The sequence below is a fragment of the Oncorhynchus nerka genome, linkage group LG11 (genome assembly GCF_034236695.1).
Source record: "Oncorhynchus nerka isolate Pitt River linkage group LG11, Oner_Uvic_2.0, whole genome shotgun sequence".
NCBI lineage: Eukaryota > Metazoa > Chordata > Actinopteri > Salmoniformes > Salmonidae > Oncorhynchus > Oncorhynchus nerka.
The window spans coordinates 6,261,186-6,287,896 of record NC_088406.1 but is presented as its reverse complement, the minus strand read 5'-3'; the positions used below and the strand labels follow the sequence as shown (position 1 = coordinate 6,287,896).

The following is a 26,711-nucleotide window of genomic DNA, read 5'->3' as shown; positions in this document are numbered from 1 at the left end:
ATAAGATAGAGGGAAGGTAGAGGGAAGATACAGATAAGATAGAGATACAGATAAGATAGAGGGAAGATAGAGGGAAGATAGAGGGAAGATAGAGGGAAGATAGAAGATACAGATAAGATAGAGGGAAGATAGAGGGAAGATAGAAGATACAGATAAGATAGAGGGAAGATAGAAGATACAGATAAGATAGAGGGAAGATAGAAGATACAGATAAGATAGAGGGAAGATAGAAGATACAGATAAGATAGAGGGAAGGTAGAAAATACAGATAAGATAGAGGGAAGATAGAGGGAAGGTAGAAGATACAGATAAGATAGAGGGAAGATAGTAGATACAGATAAGATAGAGGGAAGATAGAAGATACAGATAAGATAGAGGGAAGGTAGAAGATACAGATAAGATAGAGGGAAGGTAGAAGATACAGATAAGATAGAGGGAAGATAGAAGATACAGATAAGATAGAGGGAAGGTAGAAGATACAGATAAGATAGAGGGAAGGTAGAAGATACAGATAAGATAGAGGGAAGATAGATGTAATGTGATATTTGATGGTGAGAGGAAGGGGGTTGGTTGAAAGTTATGAACTGCACATCCAGCTTGCACAAACCTGGTTAGAATGACAAACCTGGTTGGAATGACAAACCTGGTTGGAATGACAAACCCGGTTGGAATGACTAACCTGGTTGGAATGACAATCCTGGTTGGAATGACAATCCTGGTTGGAATGACAAACCCGGTTGGAACGACAAACCTGGTTGGAATGACAATCCTGGTTGGAATGACAATCCTGGTTGGAATGACAAACCCGGTTGGAACGACAAACCTGGTTGGAATGACAAACCTGGTTGGAATGACAATCCTGTTTGGAATGACAATCCTGGTTGGAATGACAATCCTGGTTGGAATGACAATCCTGGTTGGAATGACTAACCTGGTTGGAATGACAAACCTGGTTGGAATGACAAACCTGGTTGGAATGACAAACCTGGTTGGAATGACAAACCTGGTTGGAATGACAATCCTGGTTGGAATGACAAACCTGGTTGGAATGACAATCCTGGTTGGAATGACAAACCTGGTTGGAATGACAATCCTGGTTGGAATGACAAACCTGGTTGGAATACCATAATAATACCAGATTAGACCGGAGTTTATACAGCCGTATCAGGACTAGTGTTCTTGTTGCCTGGTTCATTGCACAGTATGTCCGGTCATTAGATGTGGACTATGTCATTGTGTAGTCGTGTGTCATTAGATGTGGACTATGTCATCGCGTAGTCGTGTATCGTGTCATTAGATGTGGACTATGTCATCGCGTTGTCGTGTGTCATTAGATGTGGACTATGTCATTGTGTAGTCGTGTATCATGTCATTAGATGTGGACTATGTCATCGCGTAGTCGTGTGTCATGTCATTAGATGTGGACTATGTCATCGCGTAGTCGTGTATCATGTCATTAGATGTGGACTATGTCATTGTGTAGTCGTGTATCATGTCATTAGATGTGGACTATGTCATTGTGTAGTCGTGTGTCATTAGATGTGGACTATGTCATTGTGTAGTCGTGTATCATGTCATTAGATGTGGACTATGTCATTGTGTAGTCGTGTGTCATGTCATTAGATGTGGACTATGTCATCGCGTAGTCAATACGGTATCATGTCATTAGATGTGGACTATGTCATTGTGTAGTCGTGTATCATGTCATTAGATGTGGACTATGTCATTGTGTAGTCGTGTATCATGTGACCTGTACAGTACCGAGTTGAATTGTAAATCAGGAGAAATAACGTGTTGTGAATCACAAAAAGAAAACTGGACGTGATATAGGTTTTGTCTGAATTTTCACACTATTACCTATATAGTGCACTACTTTTGACCCCTCCCCTCCCCCTGTAAACTAGTGCACTACTTTTGACGCCGCCCCTCCCCCTGTAAACTAGTGCACTACTTTTGACCCCTCCCCCTGTAAACTAGTGCACTACTTTTGACCCCTCCCCTCCCCCTGTAAACTAGTGCACTACTTTTGACCCCTCCCCTGTAAACTAGTGCACTACTTTTGACCCCTCCCCTGTAAACTAGTGCACTACTTTTGACCCCTCCCTGTAAACTAGTGCACTACTTTTGACCCCTCCCCTGTAAACTAGTGCACTACTTTTGACCCCGCCCCTCCCCTGTAAACTAGTGCACTACTTTTGACCCCTCCCCCTGTAAACTAGTGCACTACTTTTGACCCCTCCCCCTGTAAACTAGTGCACTATATAAGGAAAAGGGTTTTCATTTAGGATGCAGTTATAGTTTCACTTTAAACACCAAGTGGGATGGAAATTGATCGTCTCTTCTCTCTCATGAGGGTGCTTCTCATTCAAACTGTCCACAGACAATGTTGTGTCGTTAGTTTTAATTATATTTCTTAATGTAAATAAATTAAATATATATAAATACAGTATATATACAGAACCAGTCAAAGGTTTGAACATGCCTACTTTCTCTTTATTTGTACTATATTCTACATTGTAGAATAATAGTGAAGACATCAACACTATGAAATAACACATATGGAATCATGTAGTAACCAAAAAAGTGTTAAACAAATAAAAAATATATTTTATATTTGAGATTCTTCAAAATAGCCACCCTTCGCCTTGATCACAGCTTTGCACACTCTTGGCATTCTCTCAACCAGACTTCATGAGGTAGTCACCTGGAATGCATTTAAATTAACAGGTGTGACACGTTAAAAGTTCATTTGTGGAATTTATTTCCTTCTTAATGCATTTGAGCCAATCAGTTGTGTTGTGACAAGGTAGGGGTGGTATAAAGGAGATAGCCCTATTGGGTAAAAGACTATGTCTATATTATGGCAAGAACAGCTCAAATAAGCAAAGAGAAATCACAACCATCATTACTTTAAGACATGAAGGTCAGTCAATATGAAACACTTCATGATCTTTGAAAGTTTCTTCAAGTGCAGTTGCAAAAACCATCAAGCGCTATGATGAAACTGTCTCTCACGAGGACCGCCACAGGAAAGGAAGACCCAGAGTTACCTCTGCTGCAGAGGATAAGTTCATTAGAGTTAACTGTCTCTCATGAGGACCGTCATAGAAAAGGAAGACCCAGAGTTACCTCTGCTGCAGAGGATAAGTTCACTAGAGTTTCCAGCCTCAGAAATTGCAGCCCAAATAAATGCTTCACAGAGATCAAGTAACAGACACATCTCAACATCAACTGTTCAGAGGAGACCGCGTGAATCAGGCCTTCATGGTCGAATTGCTGCAAAGAAACCACTACTAAAGGACACCAATAAGAAGAGACTTGCTTTGGCCAAGAAACACGAGCAATGGACATTAGACTGGTGGAAATCTGTCCTTTGGTCTGATGAGTCCAAATTTTTGATTTTTGGTTCCAAACCGCCGTGTCTTTGTGAGAGAAAGAGTAGGTGAACGGATGATCTCTGCATGTGTGGTTCCCACTGTGAAGCATGGAGGAGGAGGTGTGATGGTGCTTTGCTGGTGACACTGTGATTTATTTATAATTCAAAGCACACTTAACCAGCATGGCTACCAAATCAAATCAAATGTTATTGGTCACATACACATGGTTAGTAGATGTTAATGGGAGTGTAGCGAAATACTTGTGCTTCTAGTTCCGACAGTGCAGTAATATCTAACAAGTAATCTAACAATACCACAACAACTACCTTTATACACACAAATCTAAAGGGATGGAATAAAAATATATGGATAAGCGCATCCACCACAGCATTCTGCAGCGATACACCATCCCATCTGGTTTGGGCTTAGTGGGACTATCATTTGTTTTTTAACAGGACAATGACCCAACACTCCAGGCTGTGTAAGGACTATTTGACCAAGAAGGAGAGTGATGGAGTGCTGCATCAGATGACTTGGCCTCCACAGTTACCCTACCTCAACCCAATTGAGATGGTTTGGGATGAGTTGGACCGCAGAGTGAAGGAAAAGCAGCCAACAAGTGCTCAGCATATGTGGGAACTCCTTCAAGACTGTTGTAAAAGCATTCCAGGTGAAGCTGGTTGAGAGAATGCCAAGAGTGTGCAAAGCTGTCATCAAGGCAAAGGGTGGCTACTTCGAATATAAAATATATTTAGATTAACACAATATATTTGTTTAACACTTTTTTGGTTACTACATGATTCCATATGTGTTATTTCATAGAAAATAGTAAAAAATAAAGAAAAACCCTAGAATGAGTAGGTGTGTCCAAACTTTTGACTGGTACTGTATATGCACACGCACACGCACTCGCACACGCACTCGCACACACACACACACACACACACACACACACACACACACACACACACACACACACAGTTTGTTGAGTTTGTTGTTTCTGTGTTCTTTGGTTTGTTCACTCAGACAGAAGCCTCAGTAACTACCATAAGGCCTGGGCCTGGAGTAACTACCATAATGCCTGGGCCTGGAGTAACTACCATAATGCCTGGAGTAACTACCATAAGGCCTGGAGTAACTACCATAATGCCTGGGCCTGGAGTAACTACCATAATGCCTGGGCCTGGAGTAACTACCATAATGCCTGGGCCTGGAGTAACTACCATAAGGCCTGGGCCTGGAGTAACTACCATAAGGCCTGGGCCTGGAGTAACTACCATAAGGCCTGGAGTAACTACCATAAGGCCTGGAGTAACTACCATAAGGCCTGGGCCTTGAGTAACTACCATAAGGCCTGGACTAACTACCATAAGGCCTGGAGTAACTACCATAAGGCCTGGACTAACTACCATAAGGCCTGGAGTAACTACCATAAGGCCTGGGCCTGGAGTAACCACCATAAGGCCTGGAGTAACTACCATAAGGCCTGGGCCTGGAGTAACCACCATAAGGCCTGGGCCTGGAGTAACTACCATAAGGCCTAGGCCTGGAGTATCCACCATAAGGCCTGGAGTAACCACCATAAGGCCTGGAGTAACCACCATAAGGCCTGGAGTAACTACCATAAGGCCTGGAGTAACTACCATAAGGCCTGGGCCTGGAGTAACCACCATAAGGCCTGGGCCTGGAGTAACTACCATAAGGCCTGGAGTAACCACCATAAGGCCTGGAGTAACCACCATAAGGCCTGGAGTAACTACCATAAGGCCTGGGCCTGGAGTAACCACCATAAGGCCTGGGCCTGGAGTAACTACCATAAGGCCTAGGCCTGGAGTAACCACCATAAGGCCTGGAGTAACCACCATAAGGCCTGGATTCAATGTGAGCTGATCAGTGTGCTCACCATCTCAGTCCCTCGTCTTGCTCAAACAGACCTGGTCAATATCTGAGCTTTGTTACAAACGACATCGCAGGTTATGTCATGTGTTGCTTTTTCAACGTGTCAATACAAAACCGAGGATTGTCTGTCAAAGCACATCAGTGACTACAATTGTGATTTTTGTTTTGTTCTTCGTTGTATCGGTTAAGGATATCTGCAACATTTGCCTCTGTTTTATTAGTTCAGTTAGAAGTTTGACACTTGAAGACAGCTGATTGGTTATCGGTTGAGAGTAAAGAGCGTTGGTCATGTGGTAGTGGAGTCGAGTGGGTATTTGTTGGTTCGAAACGGAAACTGATATTCAAGCTATTAAATATTCATGTTTATTGTCATGATATACCATAGAACCACACAGAGAGTTAGAGTTAGAGATGCCAGAGAGATGCCAGAAAGAAGTTGAGAATTGGGACTGACATTTGCGTTTCCCAAACGGCAGCCTATTCCCTATGTAATGCACTACGTTTGACCAGAGCCCTAGAGGTAGTGAACTATATAGGGAATAGAGTGCCATTTGAGAAGTAAACATACCGAGGGTGCGTCACAGAAGCTGCTGGAAGGCGTTAGTGCAAGACGTTGTTGCCTTTACGTTGCCAATACGGTGCCTATAGATTGCAAAAAGTTGCCTAGAAGCTGCCTATAAGTTGACTATACATTGAATATAAGCTGCCTATACGTTTCCTATGCGCTAACTCTACGTTGCCTATACGTTAACTATACGTTGCCTATACGTTGACTATACGTTAACTATATGTTGCCTATACGTTAACTATACGTTGCCTATACGTTGACTATACGTTAACTATATGTTGCCTATACGTTAACTATAAGCTGCCTAAACGTTTCCTATGCGCTAACTCTACGTTGCCTATACGTTAACTATGAGCTGCCTATACGTTGACTATACGTTGCCTATACATTGACTATACGTTAACTATATGTTGCCTATACGTTAACTATGAGCTGCCTATACGTTGACTATACGTTGCTTATGCGTTGCCTATACGTTGACTATACGTTGCCTATACGTTGACTATACGTTAACTATATGTTGCCTATACGTTGACTATATGTTGCCTATACGTTAACTATGAGCTGCCTATACGTTGACTATACGTTGACTATACGTTAACTATACGTTGCCTATACGTTAACTATATGTTGCCTATACGTTGACTATACGTTGCTTATACGTTGCCTATACGTTGACTATACGTTGCCTATACGTTGACTATATGTTGCCTATACGTTGACTATACGTTGACTATACGTTAACTATATGTTAACTATACGTTAACTACACGTTGACTATACGTTAACTATACGTTGCCTATACGTTAACTATATGTTGACTATACGTTAACTATACGTTGCTTATACGTTGCCTATACATTGCCTATACTTTAACTATACGTTGACTATACGTTGCCTATACGTTAACTATACGTTATCTATATGTTGCCTATACGCTAACTATACGTTACCTATACGTTGCCTATACGTTAACTATACGTTGCCTATACGTTAACTATACGTTGCTTATGCATTGCCTATACGTTGCCTATACGTTAACTATACGTTGACTATACGTTGCCTATACGTTAACTATACGTTGCCTATACGTTAACTATACGTTGCCTATACATTGACTATGAGCTGCCTATACGTTAACTATACGTTGCCCACCCAAACATGCCATATACTACAGCCAAGTTCTGCCTTTTGAAGTTGAGATAATGTATTTATCAGTTATTTCAAGTGATGTGTACATAGTTATATTGATATATAGTTATATTGATATGTTGTGTTATGTCTGTGTCGGTCAATCATTTCAGGATTTGAGAAAGATAGAGATTATAGATGTCAAAGAATTCGATCGAAAACATATCACAATTGTGATCTTTACTTGACTAAGAACTGTAAATAATTTATTTCAATGAAAATATTTCTGATGATCCAACACAATAATTCAACCTCAATGATCCCAACCTAATGATTGAACCCAATGATCCCAACCCAATGATCCCAACCCAATGATCCCAACCCAATGATCCCAACCCAATGATCCCAACCCAATGATCCCAACCTAATGATTCAACCTAATGATTCAACCCAATGATCCCAACCCAATGATCCCAACCCAATGATCCCAACCCAATGATCCCAACCCAATGATTCAACCTAATGATTCAACTTAATGATTCAACTTAATGATTCAACCTAATGATTCAACCCAATGATTCAACCTAATGATTCAACCTAATGATCCCAACCCAATGATCCCAACCCAATGATCCCAACCCAATGATTCAACCTAATGATTCAACTTAATGATTCAACCCAATGATTCAACCTAATGATCCCAACCTAATGATCCAATCTATGCATTTTGTCCCTTGATTTTGATTTGTGTTGCTATTCTATAATTTTTATTGTCACTTTATTTGGCCCGAAGACTAACGTGTTTTATTGAGCTGTGAAACATTACGGTGTATTATTATGTTGTTGTCAGAATGGTTGTATGTTTTAATCAGTTATATGAGAAAAAAATGAAGTATATTTAGAAAATAGATGATATTGCCAAGCTTTTTGTAAACTGACACTGTTATTCTTGTATTTAGCTGCGGTTTGTAGGAAAGCTTAAAATATTAAGTGGAAATATATGATATATCTATAAACCTCTTGTGAGAAGGTAAGAAAGCTAAAAAATAATACACTTTCTGGGACAATCCCTACTTAGATGGTGGATTTTGGACCAATTTATATAATTTAAAGAATAGAAAGATATTTACTTTTACATTTTATAATTAACAAGTGAACAGAGGAAGAAAGAAAAAATATCACATATTTTAAAAAAAATGAACTGTTACATTTCTTTACTTATGTACAGGAATAAATTGGATGTGTGCTGTGTAATTTGCAATCAAAAAGAATATATAACTTGTGCAACTTTAATGTATTAAAACATAAATAAATGTACATCTTTGTCGAAGAAGTGTCTTCTTTGAAGGTCGGAGTCTCCTCATTGTCTTATAACACCTTATAACAGCTCTATATTGTCTTATACCACCCTATAACAGCTCTATATTGACGTATATTGACATATACCACCTTATACAATAAAACATATAACTCTTAATTGACTTAACACCTTATTACAGCTCTATGTTGACTTATACCACATTATAACAGCTCTGTATGGACTTATACCACCTTATAACAGCTCTGTATGGACTTATACCACCTTATAACAGCTCTATATTGACTTATACCACCTTATAACAGCTCTATATTGACTTATAACAGCTCTATATTGACTTATAACACCGTATAACAGCTCTATATTGACTTATAACAGCTCTATATTGACTTATAACAGCTCTATATTGACTTATAACACCTTATAACAGCTCTATATTGACTTATAACAGCTTATAACAGCTCTATATTGACTTATAACAGCTCTATATTGACTTATAACACCGTATAACAGCTCTACATAGACTTATAACAGCTCTATATTGACTTATAACAGCTCTATATTGACTTATAACACCTTATAACAGCTCTATATTGACTTATAACAGCTCTATATTGACTTATAACAGCTCTATATTGACTTATAACACCTTATAACAGCCCTATATTGACTTATACCACCTTATAACAGCTCTATATTGACTTATACCACCTTATAACAGCTCTATATTGACTTATAACAGCTCTATATTGACTTATAACACCGTATAACAGCTCTATATTGACTTATAACACCTTATAACAGCTCTATATTGACTTATACCACCTTATAACACCTCTATATTGACTTATACCACCTTATAACAGCTCTATATTGACATAACACCTTATAACATCTCTATATTGACTTATAACAGCTCTATATTGACTTATAACAGCTCTATATTGACTTATAACACCTTATAACAGCTATATTGACTTATAACACCTTATAACAGCTCTATATTGACTTATAACAGCTCTATATTGACTTATAACAGCTCTATATTGACTTATACCACCTTATAACAGCTCTATATTGACTTATACCACCTTATAACAGCTCTATATTGACTTATACCACCTTATAACAGCTCTATATTGACTTATAACACCTTATAACACCTCTATATTGACTTATACCACCTTATAACAGCTCTATATTGACATAACACCTTATAACATCTCTATATTGACTTATAACAGCTCTATATTGACTTATAACAGCTCTATATTGACTTATAACACCTTATAACAGCTATATTGACTTATAACACCTTATAACAGCTCTATGTTGACTTATAACACCTTGATTACCAACAACGACGAGACGGCCTACAGGGAGGAGGTGAGGGCCCTCGGAGTGTGGTGTCAGGAAAATAACCTCACACTCAACGTCAACAAAACTAACGAGATGATTGTGGACTTCAGGAAACAGCAGAGGGAACAACCCCCTATCCACATCGACGGGACAGTAGTGGAGATGGTAGTAAGTTTTAAGTTCCTCGGCGTACACATCACAGACAAACTGAATTGGTCCACCCACACAGACAGCATCGTGAAGAAGGCGCAGCAGCGCCTCTTCAACCTCAGGAGGCTGAAGAAATTCGGCTTATCACCAAAAGCACTCACAAACTTCTACAGATGCACAATCGAGAGCATCCTGTCAGGCTGTATCACCGCCTGGTACGGCAACTGCTCCGCCCACAACCGTAAGGCTCTCCGGAGGGTAGTGAGGTCTGCACAACGCATCACCGGGGGCAAACTACCTGCCCTCCAGGACACCTACACCACCCGATGTCACAGGAAGGCCATAAAGATCATCAAGGACAGCAACCACCCGAGCCACTGGCTGTTCACCCCGCTATCATCCAGAAGGCGAGGTCAGTACAGGTGCATCAAAGCTGGGACAGAGAGACTGAAAAACAGCTTCTATCTCAAGGCCATCAGACTGTTAAACAGCCACCACTAACATTGAGTGGCTGCTGCCAACACACTGACTCAACTCCAGCTACTTTAATAATGGGAATTGATGGGAAATGATGTAAAATATATCACTAGCCACTTTAAACAATGCTACCTAATATAATGTTCCCTACATTATTCATCTCATATGTATACGTATATACTGTACTCTATATCATCTACTGCATCCTTATGTAATACATGTATCACTAGCCACTTTAACTATGCCACTTTGTTTACATACTCATCTCATATGTATATATGTATATACTGCACTCAATACCATCTACTGTATCTTGCCTATGCCGCTCTGTACCATCACTCATTCATATATCTTTATGTACATATTCTTTATCCCCTTACACTTGTGTCTATAAGGTAGTAGTTTTGGAATTGTTAGCTAGATTACTTGTTGGTTATTACTGCATTGTCGGAACTAGAAGCACAAGCATTTCACTACACTCGCACTAACATCTGCTAACCATGTGTATGTGACAAATAAAATTGGATTTGATTTGATTTGATTTATAACAGCTCTATATTGTCTTATACCACCTTATAAGAGCCCTATATTGACTTATAACAGTTCTATGTTGACATATATTGACTTATACCACCTTATAACAGCTCTATATTGACTTATACCACCTTATAACAGCTCTATATTGACTTATACCACCTTATAACAGCTCTATATTGACTTATACCACCTTATAACAGCTCTATATTGACTTATACCACCTTATAACAGCTCTATGTTGACTTATAACACCTTATAACACCTCTGTATTGACTTATAACACCTTATAACAGCTCTATTTTGACTTATACCACCCTATAACAGCTCTATGTTGTCTTATAACACCTTATAACAGCTCTATGTTGACTTATAACACCTTATAACACCTCTATATTGACTTATACCACATAACAGCTCTATGTTGACTTATGTCACCTTATAAGAGCTATATAGTGACTTATAACACCTTATAACACCTCTATATTGACTTATACCACATAACAGCTCTATATTGACTTATACCACATAACAGCTCTATGTTGACTTATGTCACCTTATAAGAGCTATATAGTGACTTATAACACCTTATAACAGCTCTATGTTGACTTATAACACCTCTATATTGACTTATACCACATAACAGCTCTATGTTGACTTATGTCACCTTTAAGAGCTAAATAGTGACTTATAACAGCTAGCTATATATTGACTTAGAGTATAACAGCCTATAAACATTGGGATAAACATTGGAAATAATGGAGGACGCAGCGGGACGAGGCTGAGCCCACTTATACCAAAGTTGACTATTGCACACATGTAGCGGTAGAAATGTAACATGTTCATGGCTATTGCACACATGTAGCGGTAGAAATGTAACATGTTCATGGCTATTGCACACATGTAGCGGTAGAAATGTAACATGTTCATGGCTATTGCACACATGTAGCGGTATAAATGTAACATGTTCATGGCTATTGCACACATGTAGCGGTATAAATGTAACATGTTCATGGCTATTGCACACATGTAGCGGTATAAATGTAACATGTTCATGGCTATTGCACACATGTAGCGGTAGAAATGTAACATGTTCATGGCTATTGCACACATGTAGCGGTATAAATGTAACATGTTCATGGCTATTGCACACATGTAGCGGTATAAATGTAACATGTTCATGGCTATTGCACACATGTAGCGGTATAAATGTAACATGTTCATGGCTATTGCACACATGTAGCGGTATAAATGTAACATGTTCATGGCTATTGCACACATGTAGCGGTATAAATGTAACATGTTCATGGCTATTGCACACATGTAGCGGTATAAATGTAACATGTTCATGGCTATTGCACACATGTAGCGGTAGAAATGTAACATGTTCATGGCTATTGCACACATGTAGCGGTATAAATGTAACATGTTCATGGCTATTGCACACATGTAGCGGTAGAAATGTAACATGTTCATGGCTATCGCACACATGTAGCGGTAGAAATGTAACATGTTCATGGCTATTGCACACATGTAGCGGTAGAAATGTAACATGTTCATGGCTATCGCACACATGTAGCGGTAGAAATGTAACATGTTCATGGCTATCGCACACATGTAGCGGTAGAAATGTAACATGTTCATGGCTATTGCACACATGTAGCGGTAGAAATGTAACATGTTCATGGCTATCGCACACATGTAGCGGTAGAAATGTAACATGTTCATGGCTATTGCACACATGTAGCGGTAGAAATGTAACATGTTCATGGCTATTGCACACATGTAGCGGTAGAAATGTAACATGTTCATGGCTATTGCACACATGTAGCAGTAGAAATGTAACATGTTCATGGCTATTGCACACATGTAGCGGTAGAAATGTAACATGTTCATGGCTATTGCACACATGTAGCGGTATAAATGTAACATGTTCATGGCTATTGCACACATGTAGCGGTAGAAATGTAACATGTTCATGGCTATTGCACACATGTAGCGGTATAAATGTAACATGTTCATGGCTATTGCACACATGTAGCGGTAGAAATGTAACATGTTCATGGCTATTGCACACATGTAGCGGTAGAAATGTAACATGTTCATGGTTGTTTTCATCTTATTCCCGAAATCATACTTTCTCATATTTCGGTTGCTGGAGACGCATCCAAGTTGTTCGTTCGATTAGTTCGATATTTATGGACGTGATCCAGTTGTTTGTTTTGTATGCTTCCTGACAACATTCTTATCCCTTCCTGACAACGTTCTTATCCCTTCCTGACAACGTTCTTATCCCTTCATGACAACGTTCTTATCCCTTCATGACAACGTTCTTATCCCTTCCTGACAACGTTCTTATCCCTTCATGACAACGTTCTTATCCCTTCATGACAATGTTCTTATCCCTTGCTTGTTAGCTAACTAGTTATGGCTAACACCTCACGACCTCTGCTTCCAGAATAGCAGCGAAGTAGCTGTTTAAGCTGTTTTCTATTGACATGCGTTTGGTTACATCCATAAAAATGATCTGATGATGCCTGACATAGCTAGAAAAGTTCACCTTCTCGTCAGCACACTCATCGACACTGTTAATTAGGAAGGAGATCGCATTGCGTATCCCAACACTAGGCTAGAAGCTAGCTAAGTACAGTGGCTTGCGAAAGTATTCGGGCCCCTTGAACTTTGCGACCTTTTGCCACATTTCAGGCTTCAAACATAAAGATATAAAACTGTATTTTTTTGTGAAGAATCAACAACAAGTGGGACACAATCATGAAGTGGAACGACATTTATTGGATATTTCAAACTTTTTTAACAAATCAAAAACGGAATAATTGGGCGTGCAAAATTATTCAGCCCCTTTACTTTCAGTGCAGCAAACTCTCTCCAGAAGTTCAGTGAGGATCTCTGAATGATCCAATGTTGACCTAAATGACTAATGATGATAAATACAATCCACCTGTGTGTAATCAAGTCTCCGTATAAATGCACCTGCACTGTGATAGTCTCAGAGGTCCGTTAAAAGCGCAGAGAGCATCATGAAGAACAAGGAACACACCAGGCAGGTCCGAGATACTGTTGTGAAGAAGTTTAAAGCTGGATTTGGATACAAAAAGATTTCCCACGCTTTAAACATCCCAAGGAGCACTGTGCAAGCGATAATATTGAAATGGAATGAGTATCAGACCACTGCAAATCTACCAAGACCTGGCCGTCCCTCTAAACGTTCAGCTCATACAAGGAGAAGACTGATCAGAGGCCCATGATCACTCTGGATGAACTGCAGAGATCTACAGCTGAGGTGGGAGACTCTGTCCATAGGACAACAATCAGTCGTATATTGCACAAATCTGGCCTTTATGGAAGAGTGGCAAGAAGAAAGCCATTTCTTAAAGATATCCATAAAAAGTGTCGTTTAACGTGTGCCACAAGCCACCTGGGAGACACATCAAACATGTGGAAGAAGGTGCTCTGGTCAGATGAAACCAAAATTGAACTTTTTGGCAACAATGCAAAACGTTATGTTTGGCGTAAAAGCAACACAGCTCATCACCCTGAACACACCATCCCCACTGTCAAACATGGTGGTGGCAGCATCATGGTTTGGGCCTGCTTTTCTTCAGCAGGGACAGGGAAGATGGTTAAAATTGATGGGAAGATGGATGGAGCCAAATACAGGACCATTCTGGAAGAAAACCTGATGGAGTCTGCAAAAGACCTGAGACTGGGACGGAGATTTGTCTTCCAACAAGACAATGATCCAAAACATAAAGCAAAATCTACAATGGAATGGTTCAAAAATAAACATATCCAGGTGTTAGAATGGCCAAGTCAAAGTCCAGACCTGAATCCAATCGAGAATCTGTGGAAAGAACTGAAAACTGCTGTTCACAAATGCTCTCCATCCAACCTCACTGAGCTCGAGCTGTTTTGCAAGGAGGATTGGGAAAAAAAATTTGGTCTCTCGATGTGCAAAACTGATAGAGACATACCCCAAGCAACTTACAGCTGTAATCGCAGCAAAAGGTGGCGCTACAAAGTATTAACTTAAGGGGGCTGAATAATTTTGCACGCCCAATTTTTCAGTTTTTGTATGTTAAGAAAGTGTGAAATATCCAATAAATGTGCCATGACTGCAATTGGAGGTGGGATCGGAGAAAGTCATGTTCATCAGAATGACGCTAACAAAAAAAAAACATCTCTGCAAAAAAAATGAATCAATTGGTAGCTAGCTAGCTACGTTTTTCTTCCTTGGACCTGCGTTTACAATGTATCAAATTTCAGTTCATGTGGTTGTTGGTTTAGCTTTCTGTAATTTTGTAGCAAGTAAGGTCTGCATGTGTAAGTGCATATCGCATCATGATTGCAAGGTGTCCTGATATCTTTTCCAACTGTCCATTAACCTGTTGCCTCTACTTGGGACGCTTGCGTCCCAACTAGAGCTCTGGAAATGCAAATGTGCTACGCTAAATGCTAATAGTATTAGTTAAAACTCAAAAGTTCATTAAAATACACATGCAGGGTATCAAATTAAAGCTACACTCGTTGTGAATCCAGGCAACAAGTCAGATTTTTAAAATGCTTTTCGGCGACAGCATGAGAAGCTATTATCTGATAGCATGCACCAATACACTACAACAGAAAAGCACAGCAGGGGACGTAAACAAAATAATTAGCATTTCGGCGTTACACAAACCGCACAATAAAATAGAAAACAGTCATTACCTTTCACCATCTTCTTTGTTGGCACTCCTAGATGTCCCATAAACACTATTGGGTCTTTATTTCGATTAAATCGGGCCATATAAAGCCAAGATATCGTTATATGTAGACTGTGTGATAAACGAAAAAAACAGCGATTTCACAACGTAACGTCATTTTTAAAATTCAAAAAGTAGACGATAAACTTTCACAAAACACTTCGAAATACGTTTGTAATGCTACTTTAGGTATTAGTAAACGTTAATAAGCGATAAAAATCATCCGTAGGCGATGTAAATATCATTAGCTGTCGTCTTGGAAAAAATTTCAGGAGAGAGCTCTTCCGGAATGATCTGGGCGGAGACCGGAGGTAAGTCGTTCCCCTCTTTCGGTTCAACCAAGAATCAAAGAGGATTCAATTCACAAGACTCTAGACAACATGGGGATGCTGTGGGAGTTGAATGCTCGGTCTTATCTAATTCGGCTCACTGTTAACAATTGCTGGAAGTGGCGCAAGGATATTTATTTCCATTTTCTGTGATCAGGTTTTCCTGCGCTTTCCGATGTAACGCACGTTATGTAATAGCCACAGTCGTGATTTAACCAGTTTTAAAAACGTCCGAGGGTTTCCTATCCACACATTCTAACCATATGAACGTACTATATTCCTGGCATGAGTAGCAGGGCGCTGAAATGTTGCGCGATTTTTAACAAAATGTTCAAAAAAGTAGAGGGTCGACTGAAGAGGTTAACTGGTTTTAATGCCCCTTCTAGAATTCCCTTCTAGCCAATCAGAAACGAGTATTCAACAATACTGTGGTATAATTAAGCAATTAGGCCTGAGGGGGTGTGGTGTATTGCCAACATGGTGTGCCTGGACATAGCCGTGGTATATTGGCCATTTACCACAAACCCTGAGGTGCCTTATTGCTGTTATAAACTGGTTACCAATGTAATTAGAACAGTAAAAATGTATGTTTTGTCATACCACGGCTTTCAGCCAATCAGCATTCAGGGCTCGAACCACTTGGTTTATAAGGACATTGCATGCTATGTCAAATCATGTTCAGTATGTACTCAATCTAAATCTCCCCGGCATGCTCCAGCAGGTAAACTCTTTCTCCTTCCCGTGCCTCAACGTCCCTGGTCTCATCTGTCCATTGATATCGTCACTGATCTACCCTCCTCTGATGGTGGTTGTGGACAGATTCTCAAAATCATGCCGTTTCATCCCTGTCTCTGGTCTCCCTACCACTCTCCAGGTCGCTGAGGCATTGTTCATGTATGTCTTCCGGCACTATGGCCTCACAGAGGATATCGCCTCCTATGGGTACCACTTCCCGGGTACCAGCCTCAATCTAACGGGCAGGTGGAGAGGATGAACCAGGAGCTGGGGGCGGTTCCTGAGGAGTCACTGCCAGGACCGGCAGGGGGAGTACCCGATTCCCTCCTTGGGCTGAATACCCCCAGAATTTATTGCGACACTCCTCCACAAGGCTGACTCCCTTCGAGTGTGTTCTGGGTTATCAGCCAGCCATGGCTCCATGGACTCTGAGCTAGACCGAAGCTATATATATATTTTTTTTAATTGAACCTTTATTTATCGAGGGAATTCAGTTACGAACAAATTCTTATTTACAATGATGCCTAGACGGAAGCTACTGAAGTGGATGAGTGGTTCAGGCAATGATGGCTTAGACGGAAGCTACTGAAGTGGATGAGTGGTTCAGGCAATGATGGCCTAGACGGAAGCTACTGAAGTGGATGAGTGGTCCAAGCATGCAGAAGAGGTATAGAATGATGGCCATGTGAGGCTCCCGTGTTCCATCCTGGTGATGAACCTCCCGCTCTGCCTGCCATGTAAAGAAGCTGAGTCCCCGGTTTGTGGAGCCGTTCAAGGTCCTCCAGAGGGTCAACGAGGTAACTTACAGATTACAACTCTTCACTAACTACCGGATCTCACCATCTTTTCGCGTTTCCCTCCTCAGGCCGGTCGTTCCTGGTCCCTTGACTGATGCCGTCCCACATGACACCCTTTCGCCTCCCTTGGACATCGAGGGGAGCCCCGCCTATGCCGTCAGATCACTCCTTGACTCTCGACGTTGTGGGGGTTGGCTCCAGTATCTGGTGGACTGGGAGGGGTACGGTCCAGAGAAGCTGTGCTGGGTTCCGGTGGACAACATTCTAGATCCCAACATAATCGGAGAATTCCACTTCGGCCGTCCGGACTGGCCCGCAACCTCGCCTTCGGGGCAATCCTCCTGGCCGATGTCGTCCTGCGGCTGGAGCCACGTGTCAGGGGGGTACTGACACGTCTACTCCCGTTCCCCCTCTCCGCCGCTCTACGTCGTCTGTCTACTAACCACCGGTACTGGCAACCCTCAATATGCACACCTGGCAACCTTCATTACGCCCACCTGGCAACCCTCATTACGCACACCTGGCAACCCTCATTACGCACACCTGGCAACCCTCATTACGCACACCTGGCAACCCTCATTACGCACACATGGCAGCCCTCATTACGCACACCTGGCAACCCTCATTACCCACACCTGGCAACCCTCATTACGCACACCTGGCAACCCTCATTATGCACACCTGGCAACCCTCATTACGCACACCTGGCAACCCTCATTACGCACACCTGGCAGCCCTCATTACGCACACCTGGCAACCCTCATTACGCACACCTGGCAACCCTCATTACGCACACCTGGCAACCCTCATTACGCACACCTGGCAACCCTCATTACGCACACCTGGCAACCCTCATTACCCACACCTGGCAGCCCTCATTACGAACACCTGGCAGCCCTCATTACGCACACCTGGCAGCCCTCATTACGCACACCTGGCAGCCCTCATTACGAACACCTGGCAGCCCTCATTACGCACACCTGGCAGCCCTCATTACCCTACACCTGGCAGCCCTCATTACACACACCTGGCAGCCTTCATTACGAACACCTGGCAGCTGTCACGCCTTGGTCTTAGTATTTTGTGTTTTCTTTAATTATTTGTTCAGGCCAGGGTGTGACAGGGGTTTATTGTATTGTCATATTGTTTTTTTTGTAGGCATTGGGATTGTGAATGATTTAGGGGTGTGTCTAGTTAGGCTTGGCTGAGGCCGCCTGAGGCTGTTCTCAATCAGAGTCAGGTGATTCTCGTTGTCTCGGATTGGGAACCGTATTTAGGTAGCCTGAGTTTCACTTTGTAGTTTGTGGGTGATTGTTCCTGTCTCTGTGTAGTGTTCACCAGATAGGCTGTAATAGGTTTCACGTTCCGTTTGTTGTTTTCGTATTTCAGTTATTTCATGTATCGTCATTTCATTCATTAAAGACATGAGTAACCACCACGCTGCATTTCATTACGCACACCTGGCAACCCTCATTACCTACACCTGGCAGCCCTCATTACGCACACCTGGCAGCCCTCATTACGCACACCTGGCAACCCTCATTACGCACACCTGGTAACCCTCAGTACATACACCTGGCAACCCTCATTACCTACACCTGGCAGCCCTCATTATGCACACCTGGCAACCCTCATTACGCACACCTGGTCTCCATCACTACCTTGATTACTCCCCCTTTATCCAGCACTCCCTAGCATCACTCTTCAGGCAGTATTGGTTGTTTATGTTCATTAAACTCACTAACTGCATCTGCTTCCTTACTCAACATTACAATATACAGTATTCAGACGCCTTGAATTTTTCCACATTTGATTACATTCCAGCCTTATCCTAAAATGGATTAAATAGTTTGTTTCCCTCATCAATCTACACACAATACCTCATAATGACAAAACATAAAAAGGTTTTTTGATTGTAATTTTTTTTGTTGTTACAAATATAAAACTTTAATATGATATTTACATGATATTTACATGATATTTACATAAGGATTCAGACCCCTTTGTTGAAGCACCTTTGGCTGCGATTACAGCCTCGAATTTTCTTGGGTATGACGTTATTTTCTCCCATTTTTTCTCCTCAGATCCTCTCAAGCTCTGTCAGGTTGGATGGGGAATGTCGCTGCACAGATATTTTCAGGTCTCTTCAGAGATGTTTGATGGGGTTCATGTCCGGGCTCTGGCTGGGTCACTCAAGGACATTCAGAGACTTGTCCCGAAGCCACTCCTGCAGTTGTCTTTGCTGTGTGTTTAGGGTCGTTGTCCTGTTGGGTGGCAAAAGCTCTAGAAAGAATATGATTTTTAATATGATACCTGAGTGAGAGTGACTAACACAATCAATGGGGGGTCCCCACGGTCATCAAATTTACCACTACTTTCATGCAATTTTAATAGTTTTGCCATGGGACAGAAATATCATAATATATATAAAATATAAACATAATATAATATAAATAACATTTTGCAGCTTTACAGCAACTTTCCTTAAATTCTACACATTTTTTATTTTTTGTCGTTGCCGTTTTTAATATGATATCTGAATGAGACTAACAAAATCAATGGGGGGGGGGGCCCCCGGTCGGTAAGTCCACCATGATTACTACAATACAATACACTATTGTAAAGTGGCTGTTCCACTGGATGTCTTAAGGTGAACGCACCAATTTGTAAGTCGCTCTGGATAAGAGCGTCTGCTAAATGACTTAAATGTAAAATGTAAATGTACCTATTGTATTGTACTATTCTAACTCTCAACAGTAAGTTGAGTCTCCAAATTAGTTCCTACAAAATAGAAATTGATCCTATAAATCTCATGTGCCGAATACAACAGGTGTAGACAACCGTGCCGTGAAATGCTTACTTACAAGCCTTACAAACAGTGCAGGTCAAGAAAGAGTTAAGAAAATATAATAAAATAATAAAAAGTAACACAATAAAAGAAACATTAAGGAGGCTATATACAGGGGGTACCGGTACAGAGTCAATGTGGAGGCTATATACAGGGGGTACCGGTACAGAGTCAATGTGGAGGCTATATACAGGGGGTACCGGTACAGAGTCAATGTGGAGGCTATATACAGGGGGTACTGGTACAGAGTCAATGTGGAGACTATATTCAGGGTATTACGGTACAGAGTCAATGTGGAGGCTATATACAGGGGGTACCGGTACAGAGTCAATGTGGAGGCTATATACAGGGTATTACGGTACAGAGTCAATGTGGAGGCTATATACAGGGTATTACGGTACAGAGTCAATGTGGAGGCTATATACAGGGGGTACCGGTACAGAGTCAATGTGGAGGCTATATACAGGGTATTACGGTACAGAGTCAATGTGGAGGCTATATACAGGGTATATTACGGTACAGAGTCAATGTGGAGGCTATATACAGGGGTACCGGTACAGAGTCAATGTGGAGGCTATATACAGGGGTACCGGTACAGAGTCAATGTGGAGGCTATATACAGGGGGTACCGGTACAGAGTCAATGTGGAGACTATATACAGGGTATTACGGTACAGAGTCAATGTGGAGGCTATATACAGGGGGTACCGGTACAGAGTCAATGTGGAGGCTATATACAGGGGGTACCGGTACAGAGTCAATGTGGAGGCTATATACAGGGGGTACCGGTACAGAGTCAATGTGGAGGATATATACAGGGGTTACCAGTACAGAGTCAATGTAGAGGCTATATACAGGGGGTACCGGTACTGAGTCAGTGTGGAGGTTATATACAGGGGGTACCGGTACAGAGTCAATGTGGAGGATATATACAGGGGGTACCGGTACAGAGTCAATGTGGAGGATATATACAGGGGGTACCGGTACAGAGTCAATGTGGAGGCTATATACAGGGGGTACCGGTACAGAGTCAATGTGGAGACTATATACAGGGTATTACGGTACAGAGTCAATGTGGAGGCTATATACAGGGGGTACCGGTACAGAGTCAATGTGGAGGCTATATACAGGGTATTACGGTACAGAGTCAATGTGGAGGCTATATACAGGGTATTACGGTACAGAGTCAATGTGGAGGCTATATACAGGGGGTACCGGTACAGAGTCAATGTGGAGGCTATATACAGGGTATTACGGTACAGAGTCAATGTGGAGGCTATATACAGGGTATTACGGTACAGAGTCAATGTGGAGGCTATATACAGGGGTACCGGTACAGAGTCAATGTGGAGGCTATATACAGGGGTACCGGTACAGAGTCAATGTGGAGGCTATATACAGGGGGTACCGGTACAGAGTCAATGTGGAGACTATATACAGGGTATTACGGTACAGAGTCAATGTGGAGGCTATATACAGGGGTACCGGTACAGAGTCAATGTGGAGGCTATATACAGGGGGTACCGGTACAGAGTCAATGTGGAGGCTATATACAGGGGGTACCGGTACAGAGTCAATGTGGAGGATATATACAGGGGTTACCAGTACAGAGTCAATGTAGAGGCTATATACAGGGGGTACCGGTACTGAGTCAGTGTGGAGGTTATATACAGGGGGTACCGGTACAGAGTCAATGTGGAGGATATATACAGGGGTTACCAGTACAGAGTCAATGTAGAGGCTATATACAGGGGGTACCGGTACTGAGTCAGTGTGGAGGTTATATACAGGGGGTACCGGTACAGAGTCAATGTGGAGGATATATACAGGGGTTACCAGTACAGAGTCAATGTAGAGGCTATATACAGGGGGTACCGGTACTGAGTCAGTGTGGAGGTTATATACAGGGGGTACCGGTACAGAGTCAATGTGGAGGCTATATACAGGGGGTACCGGTACAGAGTCAATGTGGAGGCTATATACAGGGGGTACCGGTACAGAGTCAATGTAGAGGCTATATACAGGAGGTACCGGTACTGAGTCAGTGTGGAGGTACTGAGTCAGGGTGCGGTACCGGTACTGAGTCAGTGTGCGGGGGTACCGGTACTGAGTCAGTGTGCGGGGGTACAGGTACTGAGTCAGGGTGCTGAGTCAGGTACTGAGTCAGGGTGCGGGGGTACAGGTACTGAGTCAGGGTGCGGGGTACCGGTACTGAGTCAGGGTGCGGGGTACAGGTACTGAGTCAGGGTGCGGGGGTACCGGTACTGAGTCAGGGTGCGGGGGTACAGGTACTGAGGCTATATACAGGGGTACAGGTACTGAGTCAGGGTGCGGGGGTACCGGTACTGAGTCAGGGTGCAGGGGTACAGGTACTGAGGCTATATACAGGGGTACAGGTACTGAGTCAGGGTGCGGGGGTACCGGTACTGTGTCAGGGTGCGGGGGTACAGGTACTGAGTCAAGGTGCGGGGGGTATATACAGGGGGTACAGGTACTGAGTCAGTGTGCGGTATATAGGGTACAGGTACTGGGTACCGGTACTGAGTCAGGGTGCGGGGTACAGGTACTGAGGTACTGAGTCAGGGTGCTGGGGGTACAGGTACTGAGTCAGGGTGCGGGGTACAGGTAATGAGGCTATATACAGGGGTACAGGTACTGAGTCAGGGTGCGGGGTACAGGTACTGAGGCTATATACAGGGGTACAGGTACTGAGTCAGGGTGCGGGGTACGGTACTGAGTCAGGTGCGGGGTACAGGTACTGAGTCAGGGTGCGGGGGTATATACAGGGGGTACAGGTACTGAGTCAGTGTGCGGGGGTACCGGTACTGAGTCAGGGTGCGGGGGTACGGTACTGAGTCAGTGTGCGGTGCTGAGTCAGGGGTACAGGTACTGAGTCAGTGTGCAGGGGGTACGGTACTGAGTCAGGGTGCGGGGGTACAGGTACTGAGTCAGTGTGCGGGGTACCGGTACTGAGTCAGGGTGCAGGGTGGGGGTACCGGTACTGAGTCAGGGTGCGGGGTACAGGTACTGAGTCAGGGTGCGGGGGTACAGGTACTGAGTCAGGGTGCGGAGGGGTGCGGGGGTACTGTACTGAGTCAGTGTGCGGGGGTACAGGTACTGAGTCAGGGTGCGGGGGTACAGGTACTGAGTCAGGGTGCGGGGTACAGGTACTGAGTCAGGGTGCGGGGGTACAGGTACTGAGTCAGTGTGTGGGGGTACAGGTACTGAGTCAGTGTGCGGGGTACAGGTACTGAGTCAGGGTGCGGGGGTACAGGTACTGAGTCAGGGTGCGGGGGTACCGGTACTGAGTCAGTGTGCGGGGGTACAGGTACTGAGTCAGTCAGGTACTGAGTCAGGGTGCGGGGGTACAGGTACTGAGTCAGGGTGCGGGGGTACAGGTACTGAGTCAGTGTGTGGGGGTACAGGTACTGAGTCAGTGTGCGGGGGTACAGGTACTGAGTCAGGGTGCGGGGGTACAGGTACTGAGTCAGGGTGCGGGGGTACAGGTACTGAGTCAGTGTGCGGGGGTACAGGTACTGAGTCAGGGTGCGGGGGTACCGGTACTGAGTCAGTGTGCGGGGGTACAGGAGGTCATTTGTTCATAGATAATAAACAGGGAGTAGCAGCAGTGTACAAAATAAATGGGGGGGGTCAATGTAAAATAGTCAGAATAATCTGGGTGGCCATTTGATTAATTGTTCAGAAGTCTTATGGCTTGGGGGCAGAAGCTGTTAAGGAACCTTTTGGACCTAGACTTGGCGCTCCGGTACCTCTTGCTGTGCGGTAGCAAAGAAAACAGTCTATGACTTGAAGTCTCGCCAGTTGCCCATCCCTGTGGGTACAGTACTTATTTTTTACAGGAAACATTATAGCAGGTTCGAACTTATGCAACTAACGTAGCAGGTTAGGAGAACTAACGTAACAGGTTAGGAGAACTACCGTGGCAGGTTAGGAGAACTAACGTAGCAGGTTAGGAGCATTAATGTAGCAGGTTAGGAGAATTAACGTAGCAGGTTAGGAGAACTAACGTAGCAGGTTAGGAGAACTAACGTGGCAGGTTAGGAGAACTAACGTAGCAGGTTATGAGAACTAACGTAGCAGGTTAGGAGTATTAACGTAGCAGGTTAGGAGTATTAACGTAGCAGGTCAGGAGAACTAACGTAGCAGGTTAGGAGCATTAATGTAGCAGGTTAGGATAATTAACGTAGCCGTTTCGGAGAATTAACGTAGCAGGTTATGGGCATTAATGTAGCAGGTTAGGAGAATTAACGTAGCCGTTTAGGAGAATTAACGCAGCAGGTTAGGAGAATTAACGTAGCAGGTTAGGAGAATTAACGTAGCAGGTTAGGAGAATTAACGTGGCAGGTTAGGAGAACAAACGTAGCAGGTTAGGAGAACTAACGTAGCAGGTTAGGAGAATTAACGTAGCCGTTTAGGAGAATTAACGTAGTAGGTTAGGAGAATTAACGTAGCAGGTTAGGAGAATTAACGTAGCAGGTTAGGAGAATTAACGTAGCAGGTTATGGGCATTAATGTAGCAGGTTAGGAGAATTAACGTAGCCGTTTAGGAGAATTAACGCAGCAGGTTAGGAGAATTAACGTAGCAGGTTAGGAGAATTAACGTAGCAGGTTAGGAGAATTAACGTGGCAGGTTAGGAGAACTAACGTAGCAGGTTAGGAGAACTAACGTAACAGGTTAGGAGAACTAACGTGGCAGGTTAGGAGAACTAACGTAGCAGGTTAGGAGCATTAATGTAGCAGGTTAGGAGAATTAACGTAGCAGGTTAGGAGAACTAACGTAGCAGGTTAGGAGAACTAACGTAACAGGTTAGGAGAACTAACGTGGCAGGTTAGGAGAACTAACGTAGCAGGTTAGGAGAACTAACATGGCAGGTTAGGAGAACTAACGTAGGAGGTTAGGAGTATTAACGTAGCAGGTTAGGAGAACTAACGTAGCAGGTTAGGAGTATTAACGTAGCAGGTTAGGAGTATTAACCTCTTGCCTCTACTTGGGACGCTTGCGTCCCAACTAGAGCTCTGGAAATGCAAATGCGCTACGCTAAATGCTAATAGTATTAGTTAAAACTCAAAAGTTCATTAAAATACACATGCAGGGTATCAAATTAAAGCTACACTCGTTGTGAATCCAGGCAACAAGTCAGATTTTTAAAATGCTTTTCGGCGACAGCATGAGAAGCTATTATCTGATAGCATGCACCAATACACTACAACAGAAAAGCACAGCAGGGGACGTAAACAAAATAATTAGCATTTCGGCGTTACACAAACCGCACAATAAAATAGAAAACAGTCATTACCTTTCACCATCTTCTTTGTTGGCACTCCTAGATGTCCCATAAACACTATTGGGTCTTTATTTCGATTAAATCGGGCCATATAAAGCCAAGATATCGTTATATGTAGACTGTGTGATAAGCGAAAAAAACAGCGATTTCACAACGTAACGTCATTTTTAAAATTCAAAAAGTAGACGATAAACTTTCACAAAACACTTCGAAATACGTTTGTAATGCTACTTTAGGTATTAGTAAACGTTAATAAGCGATAAAAATCATCCATAGGCGATGTCAAAATCATTAGCTGTCGTCTTGGAAAACATTTCACGAGAGAGCTCTTCCGGAATGATCTGGGCGGAGACCGGAGGTAAGTGGTGCCCCTGTTTCGGTTCAACCAAGAATCAAGAGGATTCAATTCACAAGACTCTAGACAACATGGGGATGCTGTGGGAGTTGAATGCTCGGTCTTATCTAATTCGGCTCACTGTTAACAATTGCTGGAAGTGGCGCAAGGATATTTATTTCCATTTTCTGTGATCAGGTTTTCCTGCGCTTTCCGATGTAACGCACGTTATGTAATAGCCACAGTCGTGATTTAACCAGTTTTAAAAACGTCCGAGGGTTTCCTATCCACACATTCTAACCATATGAACGTACTATATTCCTGGCATGAGTAGCAGGGCGCTGAAATGTTGCGCGATTTTTTAACAAAATGTTCAAAAAAGTAGAGGGTAGGAGCAACTAGTTAACGTAGCAGGTTAGGAGAACTAACGTAGCAGGTTAGGAGCATTAATGTAGCAGGTTAGGAGAATTAACGTAGCAGGTTATGGGCATTAATGTAGCAGGTTAGGAGAATTAACGTAGCCGTTTAGGAGAATTAACGTAGCAGGTTATGGGCATTAATGTAGCAGGTTAGGAGAATTAACGTAGCCGTTTAGGAGAATTAACGTAGCAGGTTATGGGCATTAATGTAGCAGGTTAGGAGAATTAACGTAGCCGGTTAGGAGCATTAACGTAGCAGGTTATGGGCATTAATGTAGCAGGTTAGGAGAATTAACGTAGCCGTTTAAGATAATTAACGTAGCAGGTTAGGTGAACTAACGTAACAGGTTAGGAGAATTAACGTAGCCGTT

At 42.7% G+C, this 26,711-nt stretch overlaps 1 protein-coding gene across 1 annotated transcript in view; it reads left to right on the top strand.

Annotated features, from left to right (window-relative positions):
- foxo1a (forkhead box O1 a) overlaps nucleotides 1–8,292 on the top strand; it is a 120,404-nt gene extending 112,112 nt beyond the window's left edge. Inside the window, 1 exon segment of the mRNA XM_065024171.1 lies at nucleotides 100–8,292. The gene's annotated coding sequence lies outside the window, so the exon portion shown is untranslated.
- Nucleotides 8,293–26,711: the final 18,419 nt, after the last annotated feature.